Source organism: Leptidea sinapis, chromosome 42, assembly GCF_905404315.1.
Source record: "Leptidea sinapis chromosome 42, ilLepSina1.1, whole genome shotgun sequence".
Taxonomy (NCBI): domain Eukaryota; kingdom Metazoa; phylum Arthropoda; class Insecta; order Lepidoptera; family Pieridae; genus Leptidea; species Leptidea sinapis.
The window spans coordinates 8,307,149-8,326,045 of NC_066306.1; the positions used below are offsets into that span (position 1 = coordinate 8,307,149).

The following is an 18,897-nucleotide window of genomic DNA, read 5'->3' on the forward strand; positions in this document are numbered from 1 at the left end:
CTTACTTCTGGGATTAATCATACAAATTAATTTGTAAGCAGTAAACCTTTAAAAAATAACAAATTGTTTAGATTTGAAAGAGTGACATTTCAAGTCAATTTACTAATATGCAATTATTGGGGTTGAGCAGATTATTAACTGTAAAGTAGATCCTGTAGATGGAGCCACAACCTGAAAGTTGAACAAGAAATACAAGATTTATCAACGATACGTCACTCGAATGGTAGGCTCAGTGGAAAGAAGGCTCGCACGGAATGGTCGTTTGTTTTAAAATTTAATTTGTGTAATGATTCTATTACTATATTTTATCATTCTTCTGTGACGTCACAACTCTCCTACACTAATTGTGTATGTCAGACTATTATTATATTCAAAACAAGGTACCTCTGAAACAATTTATCCATTAGCAAACTACAAACTTCTCCATTTCATAGTTTAAATAGAGCTCAAGTGCTTTTATATCAAATTGCTAATTGTCGTCTCGGATATAACTCTATTATTTCACCACAACTTATTTTATTAAGTTGCATTTTGCATTTAAATTGAAGATATTTGCAAGTTAAGAAGCTTGTTTTGAAGAAATTGCTTTTGTAGACTTAAAATTCTTAGAATTCTATTATTTCTATTCTTACTTCATCAAACGATGGCTGTAAGGCTTTTGAAGGTATTTGTTGTCCATCTATGTATAAACAAAATGTATTAATATCATAATTTTCGAAATTGAATGGGTTTTTTGTGAGACTACCATTAAAGGATGCATTATTCACAAAACCGACTATACACCTTTTGGGTATTTGACCAAGGAATATGTTATCAAGGGTTTTCCCCTGAATACCTGATGGTATAGTTAAAACTTTGACTTCTGCTCGCGTGATTGGATATTTTGCTGTGGTAGATGATAAAACTTTTTGATGTGCAAGTAGCACAGTTGGGTTGATTCGTGCTCTTCGAATAATAAGAGTTGCATCTGTAATACACACTTTAAATTTATGGTCAGTCGATGAAGCCATGAGATTGAAATTTTCTCTAGAACGAACTAACTTTACGCACATGTCAACGCAATTAATCAAAAATTTTTCTTGGTTGAATAAATCTCCATGTAAATGTCCTATCATTTCTATTTCTTTGCTTTCACCAGCTAATTCTTGTCTTTTAATAAATCCTTTATTTTGTTCATCAGTTGCATCCATTTTTCCAGCTGTATCTACATACCACAGACCACAAGTGAGATGAGATTCTTTTGCAGCAGGTGCATAATTCAATAGAGTTTCAATATAAGCTCGATATGCATATGTATTATTCGGTGGCGATACAAGTTTTTGATTTAAATATACATCAAGTTGACTGAAAAGTGTATGTAACCAATTATTAACTGGGGCCACAACTGTCGGTACTGTCAGTTTTGTATAATCTTGATTCAAAACTTTAGCTTTTATATGGAGTAAAGTATGGGATAAATCCACATAGTCATCACCTGCCCCAGGTACTTGAAATTCTATTGGTCCATCATCAGCAAGTGATGAAATGGGCTTATAATGAATCTATAGTCCACTTTCAATGCTAGTTTGAGTTGATGGTAATGCAAATAAATCCAATTCGGACTTAATGCATTCACAAGACTGACTATGTAAAAATGACATATTTAATCAGAAAATATATCTTTGATTTGTTTTTGATTCAATTTTAATTTCTTAATAGCTTTCGCTTTCGCAGTCAATGATGGAATAATCGCAGAACGACGTTTTCGTTTTGTTATATACCCAGATCCAAACATGTTCATATTATCTATTTTAGCATCAGCTTTTCGTTTCAAATTTGAGCTGACTTCTTTTAGACGAGTCTTTATTGAATCTTCCATGGGGCGTGCATTAACCATATCTGATAATATACCTACACCGGTACTTAATGCTTCTTTACCAATAGTTCGAACACCACTAGATAGTAGTGGTAAAATAGATCTAAACAGCCCCCCAAGAAAACTCCCGATTCCATGTCCTCTTTGATATGGTGCTCCTTTATAAATAACTCCGATACCCGATCCGGCCTGGTGAGTATAATAGTGTTCATATGGACATGAAATATTATCACGTTTGCCGTACATTATAATTTTTGAAAGTGGAGTTTAATGCACACTGTTCCAAATTGGAATGGTATCTTTTGACCGGTGCTTGTTCTTATATTTATTTCAATTGTATCAAATTCTCTACGCATCACAGGTAGGTAATGGGGAGGAGAGAAAACGTGCATTTTGTACGCTCCATATATGTATTTTGAGGGATCCAATGGTATTATTCGTAAAAGGGGTGTCATAACATCTCCAACGATTTGAGGCTCCACTATGTCACAATAAACAAATAATTGAGATGGTAAACCCAAATGCAAAATAGCTAGACACTTTCCAAAATTTTTTTCAAACGAGGTTCCTGTTTGGTACGAACCCTAGTTGAAGACATAATTTAGGTGATAAAGTTACAGATTTTATGGATTCATCCGTTATCGTAGCAACTACAATCCTTGAAACCTCATCGCACTTAAATTTAATTTTTTCTCGAGTGTCAGTGCCATCAAAATATGATTTATGTTATCGTAATTTGTGGCTGGAATATGTGTCTTGTAATAAAAATATGACGGTTTACTTTCATTGGGTACGTGCATCAACTTTGTTATATAAATAATGTTTTCATGTTCTTGAACGGTGAACATAGTGCATGGGTACTGAAATTCTACTACTCCAACCCTCCATTCACCTTCTAGTATTATTGGTTTTGGTAGTTTCGTAGAAAATAATGTTGTTGTATTATCAGGAAAATAATCCATAGAACTATTGCTTAGTAAAGTTAAATAAAAACTATCTTTATTCATATTTTTTTCAAAGTAGAAGCTAATATCCAGCTATTAAATTTATTTGGATAACCTCCCCACTTCACCAACAATTCTTTTCTGTTACGGTATATCGAGAGCGTATTATTTTATCTATTTTGTATTTAGTAGTGGGGTCGAATATGATTTTTTGTAACTCTTTTTCATAAAAAGTACCAACTATCTCTTCGCCTTCTAAATCCTTTAAAGTAAATACTACAAACGAAGATCGGTGTATTGTGGTAGATACGATGAATATTTCGTCACTCCAATTGGATTCATATCCTTTTTGGAAAATATGTTTATGTTTTGTTATTCTAACATAATCTCCAACGTGAATTCTTGGATTCACCATACTAATTGATGTTTTTATCTTACTTTCTCTATCATATAAATTTTGCCATACACTCATTATATTTGTATTATTAACATCACATGGACACATTTTTATACTAGAATGAAAACTATGATTATATGAATGCACTAGATCTTGTAAAACATCAATGTATTTATGAGTATTTTTGTGTGTAAAATAGCGCCACATTTTCATTTTAAGAGTTCTCTGAAATCTTTCGACAATACTTGCTTTAATATCTGGATTATTGGTTGTATAATAATTTATGTTTTTTAATTTAAAATATTTTTATACATATTTGGAAACAAATTCAGTTCCTTTGTCAGACTGTGTAGGTGTAGTATTAGCTTCAGCAAAAATACTTTCAAAGCATTCCTTAACTGTTTCAGAGTTTTTCTTTTTCATTGCTCGAACATACGCATATTCACTAAAGACATCAATAACACAAAGTATGTATTTGAAACCATCATTATATTCAGAATAAGATCTCATATCACTTAAATCGGCCTGCCATAACTCATTAATATTAGACAAAATATATCTGTTACGAGGAAATTTTCTTTGAACAGGTTTATGTAATGTATATGTTTCTTGCGATTGTAACCACTTTAAGACACTATTTCTGTCCATTTTACCCTTCATTGCTTTTGACAATTTATCAATAGTGCTGTAGCCAGCAGGATGTGATGCATCATAATAATTTTTATTTATTTCTAATATGGGGTCCATTTTTCCCAGTCCGATCTTTTTTTTAGTTTCCGTGTGTACTTATTACTTGTTGGTGTAGAAAATTCTTCGTCAGGTACTGATTTAGCTTCAACCTCTTACAATTGCAAATGGTTTATAAAATCCACTCGCTTTGGGTTCCCGATATAAGTGAGTGGTACATTTATTTCCTTTATAGTTGTTGCGAATTTTTCCCAACCTATAGGTTCACTTTTCTGAAGAGCTCTCAAGGAATCACTCACCAAGTCCAAAATATTACTCCCAGGTATTTTTTCATTATATAATCACGGTACCAGATTCATCCCAGCTTATTTTATTTTTATTCAAGGAAATCAAATTTAGTAAAACACCTTTTTATTTAGTAGTTCACCTTTTTTAGCATATGTTTTCGGTATTAGTTTCAGTATTTCAGAGCTCGTGTATATTTCTCCAATATTTTTGTTAACCTCCACTGATGTTTGAGAAGGAACTACATTTATTTTATTCACATCATGATTTATATAATCAGTATCGATTTCATTATGACTTTGATTAAAACCAATATATGAATCATTATCATTTATAAGTGGTATGTGGTATGATTGTTGATCCTCTTTGACGAAGTTTAGATATCTTTGAAGGGTTTGCAAATATAAAATACATTTCTTTCGATCTTCTATGTCACTGCTTAAGATATTTTGCATATCAGTATCTAATCGAGATCTTGGCATATCATTTTCTTTGGGTTGTTTTAACTTCTCCAATAATGATGGTTCAATAAGTAACATTTTTTTAGCATTATCCATTTTCTTAAATAAATGGATTAATCAACCCATTTAGAATAGAACCCAATATTATCGGTAGAAATGAACCTCCTTTTTGTACAATTATACTTTTTCTACTTTTATTCGTACCTTTTCTTACCAATTTTCGAAGAATATTTTTATATTTCTTTAATTTAGATTTTTCTTTCTCGGCCAATTCAACGTTACCCCGCAGTACGTTATGAATACAATCACAAATGTAATTTATTTCTGTTTTATTACATGATTTTAATAAAGCTTTTTGATATTTTGGCTTCAGTTTATGTAGAGCAATTAACAGATCTTTATGCGTCTTTAAACGTCTATGCATCATTTATAAATGATCGAAATTTCTTGATTCTTACCATATTTAAACCCTTTTGTACCCACATAAACAGTGCAATATCCATCGGATGGAAATATCTTTGTCTTAACGCGACACAATTCATTTGTTTCTTGTTTCAAATCAATCATTAAATAACCATGAGCTTCATTGGTAGCATCTCTGTAAGAATCTTCCAAATATTTCGGATTTTCAGGGAATACTTGACGAGATAAGTATCGAATTTGGGTTTTATCTCGAGGATTTTTGAAATATATTATATGACTTGAGTTGAGTGATATATCTCTTTGTCCTTTACCTTGATGAAACAAATTTTGAGATAAATAAAACACACTTAAGTTTCTATGATGACTTCCTTTCGTGAATATATCAACAATACGACCATCTGATTCCCTCATCAGGTCATCAATTATTACAAGTTGAGGATTTTTTCCGTCAAACATAGATAAATCAGGTAAACCTTGAAGATAATTAATGTGGTTGAGATTATATAAAGGCTGCATTTCACCAAAGCACCAGGTGATTTGGGTAAAATTTGTATCACAGATATCATTCAAAAATTTTATAAAATTATTTACGAAAACTGATTTTCCACATCCACTTGGACCAGCAACTATTGCAGTGAATGGATGATTGAAATGATGCATTTACTACTACGTCTATGTGTGTTAAGGTTTAGTATAGTAATGAAACAATCTGTTATTAAACCACCATTTATTTAAACAGAAAAATCTATAATTGAAACAATATACAGTACATCATGTTTTACTCCGCAACTTATACATCTAAATACAATAATCTCCATTTGGTTTTTTAAAACTATAATAATTTATTCTTAAAATTTAATATAATATTTATTCTATTTTGTGATGACCCCAAGCTAAGGTATCAATATTATTTGGTAAAATGTACCGTTTGGTATCATTAAATGACAGACTACATTTATTTATTCTTTGAGAAAAAATATTATGCTTTATTGACTTAAATCTAAGCATTGAACAATATTCGTTCTTATTTTCAAATAAGCAAGTCTTATAATTTTCCATTTTCATATTCTTAGTAACACTTTTATTAACCCCCTTAGCTTTAGTTGTGAATTTTCCCTCAACATCTAATGCATACATTTTAGATCTAAGTCCTACGAATTCATTAAATATGTTACCATTGTTTTCATCTTTAAAGTAGCCTAACTTCTTTTTATTGAGTTTTGGATAGCCAAATATATTTTTTTCTGTATAGTCAGAGGTATCGAAACGCAAATGTAAATCAGGTTTTATATCTCTGTAAAAATCATCTGTAAAAATTTGATATATTAAACTATCAGTATCTGTGTACAATAATTTTAATTTGTTTTGAAACTTTTTAAACATATAGCTATAGTGAAAGTCGTACATTAGAGTTTTAGAAATATCCAATATACAAAATCCCAAATAAATAGGTTTATTATGGAACAATTTCAAATTTTCATTAAAAATAGACAAACTATGGAATTCTGGCTTAGCAATTAAATCTTGTGCGCCTAGAATTTTACCCTGATTTTCCCAATGACTCAATAATTTTACATTTACTCTTTTTTCTATATTTTCCATTGTTTTTCCAAACACTGAGTTATTCATTAATTTATAAAAATCTTTTTCGAAATCAGATGTGGCTAGTTTACGCATGTTTGTATTTAAATCTATATAATATTGTAACCATGCGCATTGTTTGAATTTTAAAATTCTATGAATTTTTTGTAATTTTAAACCCATTGTCAGACATTGCTTTAAATTTCTGTAGTGAATCACATATTTAATTTTATTACGAAGGTCCAAAGAACTAATTTTATGTCTTTTGTATTACCAATACATATATTCTCGGGACATAAGGGTAGGTCAGAATGTAAATCATGCAGTTCAATAGGATATTCTAGATCTACTTCCAAAATAAAACCATATTCATAATCATCAGGGACATCAAAATTAGTTGTGACATCTACCCACTCAAAAAATCCTGTAGGAAGGAATTGAGACATGGCCCATCCGTAAAGGTTATTAGCATCAAGATAAGTTAAAAATGAGTTTGGTGTGTCTTTGTCATATTCTCGCATATATTTGTTATTAGCTTTGGCATAACGATTGCTACATTGAGATACACCTCCTCGAATGCCCGATCTAATAAAAGCTATTTGTTCAAAGTCTTGAAGTAATTCTAATTTAATTTTTGTGCATTTTAACATAGCATCCCAACTTAACCCAGGTGCTGTATAATAATGAGCTGGATCTAGACCATATGTTTGCAAACATAAGGCTCGGAAATTTTTAAACACATCTGTTAAAAGTAAAACATCGGTTTTAAGATATAAATCAGAATAATCTGACATATTTTGACAATGAAAGTGTTGCCAAACATCCTTGGTATGTTCACAATCTTCATCGGAAATATGTGTGTCGGTTAATGTATTGTAAAATTTATCACGACTAGGGAGTGCTGAAAGTTTTAAGGAATCATGTGATGACATAAATTCATATGGATAAATTCCTTTTTTTCTAAGACGTAAGAAATCATTATTATTTGGAAAATTATATTTTAATGTTTGAAATTGTTCTTCATTCAAATTTTGAACAAGTTTGTCTAAACTACAAGGTAAAAATTTAAACGAATCAACGAATCTCAATTGAATTTAAGATTATTTAATTTTATCGTTTTTGTGAAAGAAATGTACTTTTCTTTCGTTTGTGGAATAATATCAATTTCCCCTTCAATAGAATTAAATGCATGAACAATAAAATGAGAGTCATATTGACTAAGATTGTGTAAAAAAACTGGAATGTGATAGGGGATTCTAAACTTTAAGTATGTAAGACTCTAAAATTCTCTCAAATTCCTCTAAAATTTCAATGATTATTTTTCTGAACAGTTCTAGCATTTTATACTAAAATATCGTAAAAGTAAATTTGTTTATGATTAGTACTGGTTTTTAAATATTGTGGTGAAACATAATGGCACTTAATTGATAAGTTCAATTATTGATAGTTTAATGGAGTCAACATTTCCAGATTGTACTAATGACTACGTAAGTATGTAGGTACAAAGTTCGTTTTCAATCAGCTTTTATATTATAATAAAATTGATGAAAATATAATTTCATCAAATGATCATAGAATTATATTTGAATCGCTTGTAATGATATTTTGTTTTATTGTAACCATATAAGTTTTAAATACATGAATAAGATACATTAAAGCCTTATTTATTGAGTGCTTATGTTATTATGATCCACATAACTATTCAATCCTCGCAACTGACAAGACCTTGTTCTCAACTAATATGAATACAATCGAGATACAGAATTATTTGAACAAAATCGATCCCAGTATTAAAAATAATGTTTACGCGGCAAACCGATTGCCGATATATGTTGTAACGCCCTGTGATATTGTCAGCAATTTAGATAGTGATAATAAGCCAGGCACTCACTGGGTTGCAAAATACATTGATGAGCAGGGTATTGGACAATACTTCGTTTCATATGGTCGTCCACCTCAGGGATTCCAGCTGATGTTTTTACAAAGGAATTGCAGAATGTATAACTACAATACTGCAAGAGTACAGAATGAATATACCGCAGTGTGTGGCGAGTACTGCATAATCTATCTATACTTTAAGTTTAATAAGAAGAGTTTGAATGATTTCATCAAATATTTTGAAAACGATACAATCTGCAATGATGTTTTATTATATACTTTATTTAAATCATGTTTTAAAAATAAATAATAAATACAGAAACTGTCTTTTTAATCGTAGTAACGAATGTAATAGAGGTAATTAGTAAATTACCTGTATCACGTTCATGGAAATTTAGACATTGAGTCGCTCACCAATCATTAGCTAAATGACCAGTGATTATTAATGATTATGGATCTGTTTAATTTATAAAGCTAACTTTGAAACTATAAGAGATATCGAAAAACGGACCGCGCAATCGCTCGGAAATACATCAAAACCCCCAGTTTGACACCAAACTTCTTTTTTTGTTTTTTAGTAGGCATCACGAACAAGTGAGCCAGAATCGAGGAGCCAGAACCGGCGAACTGTGGAGGACCGCCATACATCCAGATGGTGAGAATGATAACCTAACTTATGGCGTGTCGTGCGAAGGTGGAATTCGGCGACAGAAATCAGGTTAAACAGCTCTTCAGAACACACCCTCCCCGTGATAAATGCGGTAGAAGACACACAATGAAGCGACGTCTCTACGCAGCGCCAAGTGATCCAGCCGTTCACAGAGCACTGGGTCCCCGACAATTCGAGCTGCACTGCGTTGCACGCGGTCAAATGGATCGAGCTGATACTGGGGTGCGCCAGACCAGACATGACAGCAATACTCCATGTGTGGCCGGACCTGCGCTTTGTAGAGCGCTAGAATGTGCCGGCTTGAAGTTTTGCCGTGCTCTATTAATGACGCCCAGTTTCGTTGAAGCCAATTTGGCTTTGCCCTCCAGATGACCACGAAATTGGCAATTGCTCGAGATTCAGAGTCTCAGTGTGTCATAGAGTGTCTCAGTTCATATTGTTAAATCATTAATTGAAATTATTACTCCTGGTTTGGTTTGAATCTATAACAGCTGTATTGATGAGAGTGTTTTTCCTGATTTATTAAATATTATAGTTAAAATTAGTACACTTTTTTAATCTGGCAGTGTAACAGATGCTAATAATTATAGACCTATATCAGTCGTACCGTAGTCCTAGCAAAATTTTTGAAAAAAAAAAATCTTAGATTAAATTAATTTTTTCACTTTTCTATGTAAACAACTGAGTGCATAGAAATCAATTTGGTTTTACGCGAGGTTCATTAACAACTGATGTTGGTGTAGCGTTAATAAAGAATATTATTGATGCTTGGGAAGATTCTTTTGATGCTTTGGGTGTTTTTTGTGAGTCGACACCATGAGACAAGATTAGTAAATTATATCTTTATGGTGTTGGAGGAGTATAATATAATGCTTTTAAAAGATTTAATTTTCTACAAATATTCATAAAAGGTCACGAAAACATTTAGGCTGGATGCTGGCATAGTACTTTTGCTGCTTCATAACGTCCACGCGTACGATTTCGCGGGCATCAGCTAGTATATACATACAGTACATAAAAAGTTATTTAGTTATTATAATTTATTATAATAATATTCATTATTCGAATTCACAATATAATAATAGAGAGAATTCTTTCACATAGACATAAACTTTAAACTTGCGAGGACTTAATTACAAAACTATTTACATTTTTTAAACTTTTTTTTATATAAGATGGGGCGAACGGGCAAGTGGCCTACGTGAAGGGGCAAGCACTCCGAGTGAAGCCGAATTTGCGCTTTATATAGTCGCAGGTGGTGGATTGTGATGTACTGTCCCACCTCACTGAGTTCACCAAGCTTTTTACAGGCCAGAAACAAGTGAAAATACTAAAGTGGTCGTAGGGTCTTTACAGTTTTCTCTCATATTACTAATATAGCCATATCAGCATTACTGAGAGTCGCAATAGATCTTTTTATCACTATTTTTGTAAATAACAAGTATTTTGATTTAAGAATCGTAGAGCTGTTATTATTTAGGTCTTCCAGTTGCAATATTGCATTTTTTATAGAATTTTCTTTATTTATTCTCAGAAGTCGTAGAAGTAAAATTGTTTGGAAGCCACTTGTTAAAGGTTTTTACTGTTTTAGAGTTGACCCCGAATACTATAGAAAAAATATAAGCAGTAATTAATAAAACATAGTAATTTATAACCAAATTCTAGAGTACGTAAGGGAATAAGAAAGTCCTCACCTTCTTTGTCATTTTCCCAACTGTTGGAAACTTAGAAAATTAAGAATTTGCGCCATATTTAAGTATAGTCTTATCAGCGAAGTGATGATTACTCAATCGAGTTAATTTAAATATCTTTTAAATGGAATTCATTACCATTTGAATTGTAATTTGTGATACATTAATTATTATAATAATTGTAAATCGTGCCACAATTAATTCTAATGATAAACACGTTATTGGCGGACGCACTAACTTGTACATCTAACCATTATATTACGATGGTTTATTATAATATTTCCTCTGCGCCATCTGTTTAGATATTATCTGATCAAATCAAAAATACACACATCAAAAACGTCTAAGCAAAATGTACTAATTTAAATTTGAGGATGAGATTTTCACATTATAACGTTGTATTTTATTTTTAAAATAATATTTTCAGAGTCCTATGATGTAAAAATAACAGCTGTTGTCTTTTTAAGTTCTTTTAATAACAGAAATTAACTGTGAAAGAATGGGATACTTTAATACAAAGTATCCCTGCCAAAGTATGGCCTCCTCTGCTATTCAGAACTTGTCGGCAACGATTATTCATTGAATTATTGAAACTGTTTATGTCATCTTGCGGTATTCGCTCCCAATGGAATTGTAGCAAATCCTTCAGCTGTTGGATTGATGTCACTCCGTCCAAGTCCTTCAAAACACGTCTCTGGAGCATGTCCCATGCGTGCTCGATGGGGTTGAGGTCTGGCGATTGTGCAGGCCTGGGCAATACCCGGACGTTCTCCGTTGCCAAGTATTGATTGGTTCGCCGAACTGTATGTGACGCACATTGTCATGCATTTACGTAAAATCGGAGCCAAAGGTTTGTGAAAATGGATGGACATAAGGTCTGAGAATATCCTCAACGTAATTTTCAGCGTTCATGTTTCCATTTACAAAAACGAGCTCATTTCGCCTGTTCTTCATAATAGCCGCCCATACCATAATTGTTGAGTCGCTGTGAATTTCCTGAATGCAACAGAGCCTTTCAGTACAGTTCCGGGCCGACGGTACACTCGCACCCTTCTTGTATCAGGCCTTAACTCGAATCGCGACTCATCGGAAAACATAATTTTATCCCATTGTTCCTGGGTCCATGTTCTGCATTCTCTACACCATTCATTTCGACGAGCGCGATTCCCGTGACGTATCGGTGGGCACCTGATTGGGGGCGTCGAGACTCGAGCTCGTAGGCCGTACTCATGCAGTCGGTTTCGCAGTTTGGGAACTTGCATCAACACCACTTGAATTTTGTAGCCTCAAACTTATCTCTCAAGCGGTTAACATCGGCTGGCGTCTTGCAGTCAATTATATGTAGCGGTCTTGCCGAGTAGTTGTACTCCTTTTACGGCCTGAATGCTGTTCAGCGGGTTCCCTTGTATTATTGTAGCGCTGCCAAAGACGACAAATAACACTTCTACGAATGCCAAAATGCCGAGATACCTGAGATTGATTACTTCCTGCTTGCAACATCCCTACAGGTCTTTGCATTTAATTTGCCGTCAAATGACGTCGCTCCATGACGTAAAGAATATACATATAACAATTCAATTTTGATGCTAACTTTATTTAAATGGTTGGTAAAAATAATAAAATCAAGAATAAACCGAAAATCGAATTTTTTATTTACAACCAGCCAGTATGTATTCAATAACAAAAAAGTTTACATACCTATGTACTTTGAGTTAATAAAGACGTTTTTGATGTGTGTATTTTATTTCATAGGTAAATTAGACATTACATTACACTTAAATTTGGCAATTTTTCATGTAGCTCATTCGGAAGGCTGATTTCCTTTGAGAAGAATGAGCGAAAAACTATACGGTAGCTCTTTTCAAAACAGATTAGCTATAAGAAGTTCTTATTTTCAATTTAATTATTTTCCAAATGATAATTACAATATATGCAAAGTGATGTAACAAAAACACTCAAATGTCAAATACTAAATGCCTTACACAAGTAAGAAAAAAATGTAATTTAATAAGTAAAAACACAAGTGTTATTGAATACATATAGCCATATAATAATCATATAAATACTATAGTAACTTTAATATAAGAATACGCCCCCCTCGACAGTAATTTAGGGAAGGGAACGACCCGCCCCTTCGTCCTTAAGCGAGCATGACGATGCCTGTCACGAGAACTCTACAAAATAACAAAAAAGAATGTTCACCTAAATATTATGCAATACTCACTAAATGGTTTTACACATAATTATTATTAATATTATTTTTATTGAGATTAATTAAAAGCTCAAACCCTTTTGGCTTTCTTATCATTTGGATTATTTGTTATAATGATTCATCGCTTTCACTTATTTTTTTTTTTAATGGAATAGTTACAGGTTCTACATCTCCATCAACATATTTTATTGTTACAATTATTGCTGGCAGCTATTTCGGTCAACAGATCAGCCTAGCTATACAACGGGGAAATGCTGCCAGTATTCTTGGTACACTTCCCCGTAATGATAGTTTTAATTTAAAGTTATATATAGTTACATAGTATTGTTACTATAATTAAATATAAGATTTGTTTTGTTTCAATCAATATAATAGTTACATTACATGTTTGTATTTTGAGCTTAAATGGAGCTCCAGCAAAAAATCAAGGAATCGAAAAAAAAAAAATTTCAATTCTTTCATGAAGTAGCGAAAAATTTATTTTCATTTAGGGCAAAGTTTCACCACACTAAATTTTCACACACAAATTGTCACAAACGAAAAGGAGAATGGGACTTTTGGGCCTGATGGTAAAAAGGGTGTAAAATACAAAAAACTAACTTATTTTGCAATCTACAAACGGAAAAAACATTAAAATAAAGAAAATCGATTAAAATGACGTAATCGAATAAATATTTAATCGATTAAAATAATATTAAGATCCATTTGTTTTATTTCAATAATATTAATAAGATGCATAGTTTATGTTCGAATTATTATCATGAATAAAATATATTATTTTCTCAAGAAAAAACAGAACTGAGCAATTATTTTATTGTTAATAGATCGATCAATAAATCGATTTATTTGACCCTGGCGCCTGCTGATATCGTGTTCGCTGAACGTGTTGGTCGCAACGTGATGGGTAGCGAGATCGCTGTGGACGAGCCAAAGCGGTCGCGGCGCATAGAGGTACGTCTAACTCATCGCCAGCTACGCGACGAACTGCTGCGCGCGGCGAGAGTCCGCCGCACGCTCTCCAGCACCGATCTCGGGGTGTCTGGTGCACCTCAGCGGGTATACGTCAACGAGCGGTTGACGCGCCATAATCGTCAGCTCCTTCATAGAGTCCGGGAGGATTGTCGTCGTCTAAACTGGCGATACTCGTGGACCAAAAGAGGTCGTATTTTTGCGCGGCACAATGATGGTAAGCAGGTGCACCTTATTCGGACCACCGATGACATTGAGCGGGTTTTTAAGTACACCACTGTTTGACGGTCAGTTGGCCCGTTTTAATTTTATACAATGCTTAATGCTTCTAGATAGAAGTTCCATTTTAATTTATTATTTTAGTGTAATTAAGGAGAATATTTGTTACTATTGGTTGCTAATCGAATCACATCTTTTTTATTTAATTCATATTATTCATCACATTAGTTCAGCGATATTTTTCAGGCATAGGCTATATTTTAAATATTATATTAAGATTATGGCAAAATTAATTGATATCCCAAGAAACCACAATTATAATATTTACAATAATCCCTTTTATACAATTTATTTAAATAGTATCATTTTATATTATCTATGCAACAATAATAATATTGTATACAACATTGATATACACAACTTTATAATTTTATTAGTAAACATCATTCACATATGCTTTTATGACAATTTTCTTTCTCTCAGTTTGGGTCATTGCATGCTTATATTACTATATATGTCATTAACAAAAAACAAAAATGATTCACAAATCTCTCATTTTTTTAGGTTTATCTAAAACAAAAAACAAGGTTGGTACCCATCTAAGTATGTGACCTATCCTTAGCACCTAGGCATTTAATAAACCTAGAATAGATGAGCTGTCAACATATAGTTTAAGACATAACCTCATTTTTATATCTTCGATTACTCAGCTCCTATATTGACAAATCTTGCTAAATTTTCAATAATGGATTATTTAAATGTTATCTTTTAAATTGTGCTACTTTCATTTTGTTATCACATGGGCCCAGGAATGTATGGAAGCGTTTCAATCTCCTTTGAAGATAACAACTTTGGTTTCGTCAATATGAGGTTAAAATTTCAAACAAACAGCTGTTAAAAATTCAAATTTTCGTTTGCAACGTAAGTGGATGAGAGTAGGTGTTAAAAATTCGTAATGTCAAACAATGACGTTCGGGACGCAACTTCGGATCGAATGGAACTGTAATAGAAAAAACACCAAAATAACCCCGAAACATTGTTTTTCGTTGAACAAGAGTAGACCTACTGACGCGAGTTGTATATTTTATACTCATCTCATGAAAAGTGATCAACGCCGCTAGAGAAGTTTTCAATTAAAAAAGACAAGTGGACAGATAAATTTATATTCAAAATTTGAGCTCAGCAGAAAGCTTTCAGTTGGTTCACCCGCAACCCGCACCCGCAATAATAACGCAACCCAACCAAGAAAAGTTTGTCCTAAACGAGGGTAGTGGTCACCCGGTGTTAAGTGATCGCCGCCGCCCACATTCTCTTGCAAGACCAGAGGAATCACAGGAGCGTTGCCGGCGTTGAAGGAAGGTGTACCCGCTTTTTTTGAAGGTACTCATGTCGTATCGTCCCGGAAACCCCGCACAAGGAAGTTCATTTCACAGCTTTGTAGTACGTGGAAGAAAGATAAAGAAAGCTCGATCCATTTGACCGCGTGCAACGTATAGCAAATCGATATCCTAACTTGTGGCGTGTCGTGCGAAGGTGGAATTCGGAGGCAGGAATCAGGTGAAACAGCTCTTCGGAACACTCCCCATGATAAATGCGGTAGAGGACATACAATGAAGCGATGTCTCTACGCAATGTGAGATGCGAGTTATTGGCGCTAATGGTTTAGCGCCAATAACTTATTGTTAAATAATCATAAAACATATAAAAAAAGAATATTTTATTTAATGGAGAGCTGATAAAACCAGTGGGGCCCCCATTTTGAAGGATTGGCGAATAGGCTTAGTTCTGCAGCATATGCGGTTAAGAAAATCAGACGGTTAACTGACATAGATACGGCGAGATTAGTATACTTTAGTTATTTTCATAGTATTATGTCCTATGGTATATTGTTATGGGGCAGTGCGGCCGATATTAATACTATCTTTGTGCTGTAGAAGAGGGCTATTCGCGCGATTTATAACCTAGGTCCTAAAGAATCATTAAGAGAAAAATTTAAAGAAATAAACATTTTGACTGTTGCTTCTCAATACATTTTTGATAATGTTTTGTATGTTCATAAGCACATTGAGGAATTTTCTAGAAACTGTGACATTCATAATGTTAACACGAGGAACAAACATAAACTTGTTATGCCTACTACTCGGTTGGGTCGAGTTAGTAAGTCTTGTGTTAGGCGATGTATATGCTTCTACAATATGATCCTAGAAAATGTACAAAACAAATGTGTTACGAAATTTAAAAGAATTGTTAAAAAACGTTTGTGTGGGAAAGGTTATTATAGCATAAACGATTTTCTTAATGACACCACAGACTGGGATTAAAGCGAACACCCTCAGGCTCTTTAATTATTAATGTTTATTGTACGATATTACATTGTAATCCATATTTTATATAAAAAAAAAGCCCGCTGAGTTTCTTGCGCCCATTCTTCTCAGGTCTGATGCAGTCTCTTTTGAATGGGTGGTAGATTTTGACGTTCAATAAGTGATTATAAATCCTATTTTGAATAAAAATATTTGAATTTTAATTTGAATGCCAAGTGATCCAGCCGTTCACAGAGCACCGTCTTCCCGACAATTCGAGCTGCTCTGTGTTGCACGCGCTCAAATGGATCGAGCTGATACTGGTGTGCGCCAGACCAGAGATGACAACAATACTCCATATGTAGCAGGACCTGCGCTTTGTACAGCGCTAGAATGTGGGCCGGCGTGAAGTTTTGCCGTGCTCTACTTATGACGCCCAGTTTCTTCGAAGCCAATATGGCTTTACTCTCCAGATGACCGCGAAATTGGCAATCGCTCGAGATATCGAGACCCAGAATTCCGTTACTGGGTGAGGCTGTAAAAGAAGTGTTGTCGAAGAGCTGTGATACGACAAATGGGGTTTTTTTAGTGGTAAACTCGCAAACTTGAGTCTTCTGGGGGTAAATTTGACAAGGTTCAATTTACCCCATTCCGCGACCTTCTCAAGAGAGGATTCTATCGAAGACACAAGTTTCTCCTGGCTCGATGATTTCCCGAGAGACACCTGCATGGCCCGTGTATATGGCATCGCCCGTGCTGTCGTCTGCATAGCAATGTATGTTGGAGATGTCCAACATATCATTGAAATGCAGAAGAAACAGTTTGGGTGATAGCACACAGTCTTGGGGCACTCCAGCGTTCACGGGCTTGGGATTCGAGCAATGAACGACCTGAATGCTGCACCCAGTGAGAAAGCTGGAGGTCCACTTGCATAAGTTCTCGGGATGCCCAAATGATGGAAGTTTTGCGAGAAGCGCCTAGCGCCATACACGATCAAAGGCCTTCTCTACATCCAGGCTAACTGCCAGGCCTTCTCCCTTGCTTTCGATAGCCGCCGCCAATCTATGTGTTAGGTATACCAGAAGATGACCTGCCGATCGACCTTGGCGAAAGCCGTTCTGTCGATCGTTGATCAACCGGTGACCCTCTAGGTATACCAAGAGCTGGCGGTTAATTATGATCTCCATGATTTGATGATCGGATGGACAAGGGCTGACTTCCATGAATCAGGGCTACGCCTTTTGTATATGAGTGCCGGAATAAACGCTTAAGCACCGGTGTCAACTCATGGGCACACGTTCTAAGCACGATTGGAGAAATGCCATCCGGCCCGCTCGACTTCCTGACGTCAGGGTGTCATTCCTCATGTGCAACGGCGGCAGGGACGGCTGGTTGAAGTTATCAAGAGCAGCTTTCGACAACGACCAGAACTTGCGAGTTCCGGTCGGGTAACTGGAAAGCTGCTCGCCGATTCTGACGAAGTGCTTCGAATACACACGGGCGATTTGCCGCTAAAAAATCTGGAGGCACGGTTATATTTCCTCTTCAGAACTTTGCAGTTCGAATCCTTTGAGCCTCAATTTTGAACCCGGGGTTTGTTCAATATTACGTATCGCTAGGTCGAGATATCTGTGTCTCCGTAAGGAAACACAAGGCCGGCTGCGCCATCTCAAGGTGGTGGTGGATTGCGTTTGAATTGGAGTGTATTCCTGATATATCCTGATATTGCCAAAGTCCACGTTGAGCGTGGAGCGGGGTGCCGTGGTGTTACTGCCTTGTTTGTCCTCGGAAATGCGCGGTTCTGTGCCCTCCCAGAATACGACGGGCAGCCCGAGCGAGAGTGCTCGGGGTGGGATTCTCTGACTCTGTTACAGCCAGTAACCTCCTGTGGTAAAATCTCTTTCAGTTCCAGTTCCAGTATTTTGGGGCAGTAAAAAGTAAGGTTATTCTTAGATAACTTACACGTCTAGATAGTCTCTTGATGTTCTAACAACCCTTAGAAACAGGCCAGGAATACCACTTTAGTATGCGAGACAAGCATGGTCTTACACTCGAGATTTGTATGACACTGTGTTTCTGTACGTGAATTGCTCAAAATAGAGGTTAGTAATCTCAATTTTTTACGATGTTTACACAGCAGTTATAGACTATCTAGTCGTATAAAATATGTTCTAAAGGTAATTTATATTATATCACAAAGTAGGGTTAGATACTTTCGTATGTACTATTCTCTTCTTTATCGCAACAATATTTTTACACATTTTCTTTGAATTTCGTAACACATTTATTTTGTACCGAACTTAAGGTTATTCGTTTTCCTGA

The 18,897-nt window shown here is 34.6% G+C and overlaps 2 long non-coding RNA genes across 2 annotated transcripts in view; one reads left to right on the forward strand and one right to left on the reverse strand.

The window, feature by feature from the left end:
* Positions 1-11,116, reverse strand: part of LOC126976907 (uncharacterized) — a 44,379-nt gene extending 33,263 nt beyond the window's left edge. The window contains exon 1 of the long non-coding RNA XR_007732010.1: positions 10,876-11,116. This is a non-coding gene — a long non-coding RNA (uncharacterized LOC126976907). The remainder of the gene's footprint in view (positions 1-10,875) is intronic.
* Positions 1-18,897, forward strand: part of LOC126976917 (uncharacterized) — a 48,665-nt gene that overhangs the window by 26,894 nt on the left and 2,874 nt on the right. The gene's annotated exons all lie outside the window — the stretch shown is intronic.